Genomic DNA, 7,977 nt, shown 5'->3' with positions numbered 1-7,977 from the left:
CAGTTCATTAGGAAGGTGACATCTACCAGTGACTGGGTATACCTTGTCCATTGTTCATTAGAAAGCCCAAAATGCAGCAAAACAGCCACAGGCGATGCCCAAGGGAAGACGTATCAGGACAGAGATCTGCTGTCTTAAGGCACAATTAAGAACATTCTCCAAGCAGTTAGAACAGGCATTCCCTAGTGTATCTTTGTGAAAAAGTGTCTGAGAAGTGGATACTAAAAGCTAAGCCATATGTATCACATAAGCAGTTGGTGACAGTAGAAGGCAGTTGATATTCCCTTCTCAGAGGCAGCAGCTTTCCACAGTTGGCTTCCCAAAGCAGCATGGCTTCAGAGGCAACCAGAGTGATTCTACATCTGGGTTTGTTCTGGATTGTTTGTTTCTTCTACCTGAAGCTGCAGCCAGCTCCAGTCTAGAGCCGAAAGAATAAATGAAATTCAACACCAGGCTACAGTTGAGCTTTTTCTAAAATAAAGGTAAAGTGTGCTAAGAGTTATAAAAAATTTACTGGGAACAAGTTGGTCAATTTCATGATGAGCCACGTGACTGCTGTTAAGGAAACAACCTATTTGCACTCTCCAGTATTTTACTCTCTCTTCAATATTCTGCATTGTTAAATTAAGGATCCCTGACACCCGCTCATCCCAAATTTGTGTGCAGTTTTGCAGTAGTTTTGTACAACAGCCAAGTGCTTTGCCCCATCCTTTACTGTTTAGCGCAGCAAGTTCCCAGCATGTGGCTCCCAGTTTTGGCAAGCAGAGTAAGTCAGGCGGCAGATTATGAGGGAACCGGTGCTTCCTATCTCTGTGCATCTCCTACTCTCCCCCTTGGCCATGAGTAAAATGCAGATTTCATTTAGCTGTGTTAGTGGTGGCAAAGTTGCACATTCAGAACTTCGAAGCCAGGCACTTCCTTAGTCCATTTACAGAAGAGCGAATACATTACCAAGAAACTCTGCTCTTGATCCTTCATTGTGTCACGCATCACATTTTCTAGTTGGCTACAAAGTTTCCGAGATTCCAGCAGCAGCTCCTCACTGAAAGGGGCAATTATTACACTATTAATTTCTGTGGCAGTTTAAAGAGATGCTGCCTCTGTCATCAAGAAATACTTCTGGCAGATACGCTGCAGAACACTGAAGTTAGTCAGGTCATAGGCTTGTCATTCATACTGCAACTTGAAAAGTTGGTGGCAGCCCCTGATTTACTAAATGGGGGAAAGGAAATGTATTCCAGGATGGAATTGGGCTCTTATTAGGTGGAACCACTGTTGCTAGAGGAAAAGCTGAGAAGCCTATAAACTTAAGGATGGGGCAACAGGCAAAGAAACAAACCAAGGTCTTTCATTCCAAGTGGTAACCCGGTTCATTTAAGCAAGCCGGAACTACGCATGCAGCAGTCTCAATGACACAGCTCAGCTACTGTGACCTTACATGACAATACTTCAACAGTTCTTGCTGGCAGTGTACTTCCAAGTGAGCCCAACCATCTCAGATTAAAGGAAGAAAACCAAAAAACCACTTTTGTTACTGAGGCTGGGGGAAGTGAAGCCATACATGATACCCAATTTTCATATGGAAGATCTGAAAGCCCCAGCAAGTCTTAACTACCAAGTAAACTAAGGCTGCTGACAACGCAAGCTGAACACAAAGTGTAAAATATGAGAAACCCTGTGGGCCATTATTTCACAAAGCAGGAAGCCTAGCTTTGTAGTGGTGGCATTAGCAGCCGAAGAACTCCAGACTTTGCCTCACCTTTTTCTTACAGATTCTGATAAATTGAATGTTCCAGAAGGGACTTGCAGCAGCAGTTGACCTGAGCTACCAAGACGGGATGTGTTCATGCTCTCTGGACTGCCAGTAACAGGACCACGCACTTTACTCTGAAGAAAACACAGAATATTCAGAGTGCAATTGTTCCCACTAGTTTTCAGCAGCCGGGAATATGAGACAACCTGGAACTTGGCTTTCATACTGATTCAAAAGAAAGAAAAGAACCATAGGATACACTCAATTTACTATTGTTTCAGTAGCCTGTGCTACAAACCATATTCTCAGGTTAAAGGGGAGTTCTTATTTTACTTACACAAGCAATTTTCAGCAAGTTCCACAGTTCTTTCTGTCGTTTCTCCTGAAGCCTAACAACTGTTTCCTCATCTTCACTCATCAGATTCATCACTTTCTCCACTCTGGGGAACAATTCCAATGCCTTCTGTTTGCAAACTACAGTTTTACCATTAAAAAAATAAAAACTAATCAGATCACACATGGGCCACTGCAGTAGGAGAACAGTTCTGAAGTTAATGATTTTCTGTTAACACTGCAAGATCTCAAGAGCCATATGCAATGAGTTTTAAACCTTCTCTTGCTGGAAGAGAAAATACCTTCTCTCAACTATGAACAAAATGAACAAAGCTCACCTGAGCTGAGCATAAATGACTCAAACTTCTTTTTCAAAGGTCTGGATTGCCTGTAGAAGCAGTCGTACTATTTCCTGGCTGTCACCGCCTGTCCTCTGATCTGGAATGAGAGCCAATATTACACAGAAAGGTCGGTTTATAGGACAGAGTGAGAAGATTCTTAGCGGCTCATTTCCACTACTGCTTTAATCCTGAAACAGCCAAAGTTCAGGATATGCAAGTTTGAGTGGGATGAATTACACTGAATTTTAGCCACCTTCTTCAAAATTTAAAGAACTTGAAAAGGAGAGTTGGGACTGGATCAAAGGAACAGTCGTGTCTTTCATCCTTTCTACCCAGAAAGGTTGGTTGTTGCTTGTGGCAACAGCCTGCTCTGAGAAGAGCTCCAGAGGAGTTTCGAGAGCAGCTCACAAAGCACCAAGAAAGGAAGGCTGGCCTAGTGTGGAACTGACTCCCTGACTTCCCTCTCGAGAAAAGGCAATCCAGGACAGCCCATGTGCTGCTAGTGTCTGGGCAGGCCTAGAAGTCAGCTAGTTTTCTCAATGATCGTTACTACACCTCCAAAGTTACACACAAAGCAAGCTGACCTCGAGCTAAAGCATCTTTTACCTCTTGGCTTCTCTCTGAGTCTTTGGTACAGCTCTCTGGCTTGTTCTTCTCTAGAAGAAAAAAGCAGGAAAGAAAAGGATTTCCAAAGAACCAAAACGTGGAACAAATAGTTTGAGAACTCAAATCTTTTCTATACCTGTCTGCCATTTCAGAACAATGACAGATGAGCCAAAAAACATCTTTAGTGTTAAAGTGCTCCCAGTCCCCCACAATTTGGGTGGAAGAAACAGCCCTTTCACTGTCCTCTAGTGAGTAAGCTTAGCCAGAAACACTCCTGCATCTGAAGCTCAAGGCAGTTCAACTCACAAATCCTCCAGTGTTCCTCCTTGTTTACGACCTAGCGGGCTTCTCTGCAGGTCCACGATGTCTGTCTGCAGGGCCATCATCCTCTTCACTACCTGCTCCACATCATCTTCCTGAAAGCAGGGTAGAACATAAGCAACACAACAGTCTCATACCTAGAGACACTACCACTCACACTCACACTGGTTCTTCCTTTCTCATTCTTATTTCTAAACAAACCAACAAGATGCAAACAGCAGCCTTGGCCAAAGACAAACGAGTCGTTTCAATTCAAGGAAATTCCAAGAGGTTTCTGGGGCTTCGCCAAGATCTCCCGTTTCCCCCTAACCCTTACAACAGAACGAGCTTCATGTAGTACTAATAATGGACAAAAATTGTGCCACACAAACCAAGGCAATGTGAAATCTGACATCAGGGCAGATACAAGGGGCTTCTATTTAAGGCAGGGACAATGAAGCTAAAGGGGGAGGAGGGGAGAGATAACAAAAACAAACCTCTTTAGGACTAGCAGTTAGATTTAGAAACATACCCGCCCACAAAGTTCCACAGCTTGCTCCATCTCTTTCCAGGCAAACAGCAGCTTCTCAGAAGCTACAGGAATCAAAGAAGAGTGACTGGCTTTCTCAGGTTCACAGAGAAGGAGGCAGGTGTTTTTGTGAGGAGAAGAGTCATGAAAAGACCTGTTTGCCAGATTCTATACTCACTAATTCCAAACTCAATCTGCTCTTTATACTTTTCCAGGTCAATTTGGATGCTTGTTTTAAAGAAGTCCAGCTTTGCTTTCAGCTGCTGAGAAAGGGAGGCCATAGAATTCTTCATCTTCCAGAGGGTACTATTGTAACGCAACAGATTCATCCTGCAAGGACAAGAAGGTCCTATTAGCCTCTGAAAGTAGAAATCCACCAGGCTTTCATTTACATCCAAAACAGATACTTGAGACAGCGGTGAGGACAAATGCAGTTGTGCCAAAGGGCTAACTCTCCACTTTTCATGAATTGCATACAGCTCCAATCACGGGCTTCCCCATTCCAACAGGGTCCCATTTCTGTCTTCCCTTCCACCAGCGCACAAAGACAGAGATAAGTATTGTGGAGAAACGGCCACCGTACATGGCTGCTCGCTGCCCCTGCTGAAGCCGATTACAGTCCTCTTTCAGCATCCGCATCGTCTGCCAGATCTGACCCCACACTTTGCGCAACTGGAAAAAGTGGAGATTCTTCTTTGGATCCTGAACTGAAAACAGAGGAGGTGGGAGAAAGGGAAATGGACATATCAGCGTGAAGCAGGAATACTGTGTTATCACAAAACAGACCAAAACATTGCTCCTTTGAGGGGCATGTTACTGCCTGCAAAGCCTAGAGCTGGATAACCCCTGTGCAGCTCCCCTAGCATGTCAAAATCAAGCACCTCCCTTTTTTAGTTATTCTGATAAACTGAATGAATGACAGTCCATTTTACCGCTTCTTCAGTCCCAATACGCAAAAGCTCCCTCTACTCTTTGTGCATGATACAGACCACAAAACACAGACGCCCCTCTCAACACTGACCCCGGCCCGCCCTTCATATTCATGCCAGAGGAGTCCTTACGGATGCAGCCAACACTTTCTGGATGAGGACGCAAGGCCACCTGAGCCTCAGGAAATTTTCTTGTTATCAAAGAGGAAGAGAAGGTCTGTGTCTGCTGCTGCAGTATCATTCACCTGCAGAAGACAAAAGACCCAACCAGGTTTTCTTGGGAAGAGCAAGCCTTGGCAACACCACAAACAGAAGAGTCCTCCTCAACCAAACACAGAGCACCAAAGGCAACAGGCTGCCTACGCTACAGTGGCTGTTAGGTCTGTGAGGTTACCATGACAAAAGCATGCCACAACAGCAGGGAGTGCTCTGATCCCAAAGCGAGTGCAGTGACTTCTGATTCACTCAAACTCAAGAAAGGAAATACCGAGACTCACCTTGCCATCAGCTGTATGTTTAGTGACCAACTTCTGAGAAAACAATTCAAGTCCTGCTTCCTGCACTAGTTCCTGGTCCTGTTCTGGAATTCCTGTATCTGACTGAATCCTGGCCTTCACACTCTGCAGAGTCTCTTCCTCTGTCACAGGGTAGGTGTGCACAGTTCCCGTAACCATGTTCAAAACGTGAAGCAACTACAAGAAGAGTAGCATGGCATGAGAAAGGCTGAAGATACATTGGTCATCTTAGAGCAGAGATTGAGGGACCGAAAAAATGACCACCAAGAAACTGTTCAAAGCACTTGGCAGAATCAAGAAGTCACTTTACAGCTACTTCCTAACATTATGGCAAAGTTCTTGTCCTCCATCAAGTGGAAGAGAGTTAAATATGGCAGTTAAACATGGCAGTTAAATACCTGTAGAATCCTCTCTCAGAATATGGAACCAAGCATGCACAGAAGCTCTTCACTACTCCCAACAAGCTCAGGGAGTATTTGTCCTCAAAGAAGCAAGAGGAAAGCACCTGTCACTAACGGTCAGGAGACAGTTCTATGAGTTTCTGCCTCACTCTTCCTCCTAAGTCTATGATTCAGAGGCTCAGGAAACTGCTCTCTGGAAAACTTTTTAGGCTAATACAGACATATTGCTTACCTTCAAGTTCAAAATGCCATCCAATGCTTTGAAACACCCATTGGGTCCATAGGTAGGATCTGTACCTCTCTGACGTGGGTGCCACATTAACATGAGTTGCGGCCATTTCTCCAGCCTCCCAGACAAAACACTGAGCAACAAAAACCAGGAGATCAGAAAAGGTAAAAGTGCATTGGCAGTAACGATACGGCTTGTTCTGTGTGGGAGGACTGACAGAACTGCCCCCCTCCTTCTCCCTCCAGCACTCCACCTCTCCCCATCACAAACGCAGCGTTTAGAAGGCAGAAACCAAGACTACACAAGTCTGACAAGCGACAGTAGTACTGCCTGTGTCACACACTCAATGTATTCACAGATTAACACACTAAGGCATATAACACAAACTTGGTCCTTTTGCAGAAGAATCAGTTTATCTCAGCACAGCAATTTCTAGTACTCACCTGTTTAGATTGTTGGGGCAGGGCAAACTGCTAGAAAACTTGACTTCTCCGGATAAGTCTTCTGAAACAACAATATCCAGCTCACTCTTCTGACGCACTTTTGTATGCCTAATGTAAGCGAGTACAATGGTGAAAAAATTGCCCGCCTTTCCCAGCCTGCATGCTAGTAGGCTCTTAAAAGCTACTCTTGACATATAATACAGATGCCACTTTGGTTTCTGTTACCTGCCCTGCGGGAGTCAGCCCTTATCCCATAGAGCAAGGATCAGGAATGCTGAACTTGCTCAGGTGAGTCAAGCCCCTGTGAAAGGGGTCACTTTCCAAAAGGGCAAGAAACATAGGGATATTATCCTCAGAATCAAGGGACCACACTTCTGCTTCCTGTAAACAGGAAAGTCACATCATGCCCACTTACCACCCAGCCACGGTTCACTCACCATTGCACTGGCTGCCAGTTGGGTAGGAATGGTTGGAAGCCTGTAATGCACTCAAAGGCAAGCGTGCCAAAGCTCCAGTAATCCACTGTCACCCTATACCTCTGCTGTTCCAGCAGCTCTGGAGCCTGATACAGTTTACACGCATGAGACAAAGCCAGATGGCTTTGGCCAGAAAGCTCTTAGCTTTCTCTGTCCCTTAACATCTCATTAACATTTGTACAAATAATTAAAGACATTACTGAACGCTGCCTCTCACGGGCTTTAAGACCCTCCTGGAGTGAGTAGCATAGGTTACTGGCACTCCTGCTTATTTATAACAGATGCAGGTAGCACAAAACCCAGTCTCAGCAAAACCCAGTGTCAGCAAAAAAGCAGTCACCTTTGCTAGCTTCAGCACCACAAATGCACCCCATACCGTGCAAGTACCTAATCCCAGCCCAAAGCTTGGTAACAGTTAATTCTATCCCACTAGAAAGCAGTAGCTGCTCTTCTAGCTGAATTCCTTTCTTACCAAGTACTGCAGAGTCCCAACAAAGGATGTGCACAGGCTCCCCTGATCCAACTCCTTAGCATAACCAAGGTCAATGATTTTGTGTATTAACTGAAACACACAACAGAGAATAAGAATGCCAGACTGAAGTCCTGTTAAAAGCACATCATACAGCAGAAAGAAAAGGTCTGGCTCTTCAAAGCTATGCAGGAAAGGTGCCAGTGAAGAGATAGAAGCAGAAATGGGAGGCTACTGTAGATTTCTAAAACCACAATGAATTTGAAGGTGTTGGAGCACACTTAGCAGTTACGCCTCTAGCTCCTTCCGATCTTTGGTCAATCAGTACAGTCTGCTTCTTTCCTTAATAGTTGAAAGTCAAAATGTCAGGTGTTAACAGACGTCTAATACAATGTCTCACCTCAGCTGCACACAGAATACTATGTGACAGTGACCTGAGACAGGTGTTATCCTGGGCTGAGTGCTCTTGCAGAGGGACCATGTAACTGCATGAAGCACATGCAGGTTCCTTGTAAGTTTACTTGTCTGTGCAGGTAGAGACGACTGCTTCCTGCTTACCCTTTGCTCTCCTTGCTGCAGCACAATGTTCTCTGGCTTCAAGTCTCTATGGATGATCCTGTTCTCATGAAGGTATCTGAGAGCAGAAGCTGAGA

At 44.8% G+C, this 7,977-nt stretch overlaps 1 pseudogene; it reads right to left on the bottom strand.

Annotated features, from left to right (window-relative positions):
• Positions 1-356: 356 nt before the first annotated feature.
• LOC136304086 (inhibitor of nuclear factor kappa-B kinase subunit beta-like) lies at positions 357-7,355 on the bottom strand (annotated as a pseudogene).
• Positions 7,356-7,977: the final 622 nt, after the last annotated feature.

The sequence above is a fragment of the Chamaea fasciata genome, unplaced genomic scaffold (assembly GCF_029207755.1).
Source record: "Chamaea fasciata isolate MVZ Bird 193981 ecotype frontalis unplaced genomic scaffold, bChaFas1.0.hap1 SCAF_47, whole genome shotgun sequence".
Taxonomy (NCBI): Eukaryota; Metazoa; Chordata; class Aves; order Passeriformes; family Sylviidae; genus Chamaea; species Chamaea fasciata.
The sequence above is the reverse complement of the archived record's forward strand: the minus strand, read 5'-3'. Positions and strand labels throughout refer to the sequence as shown.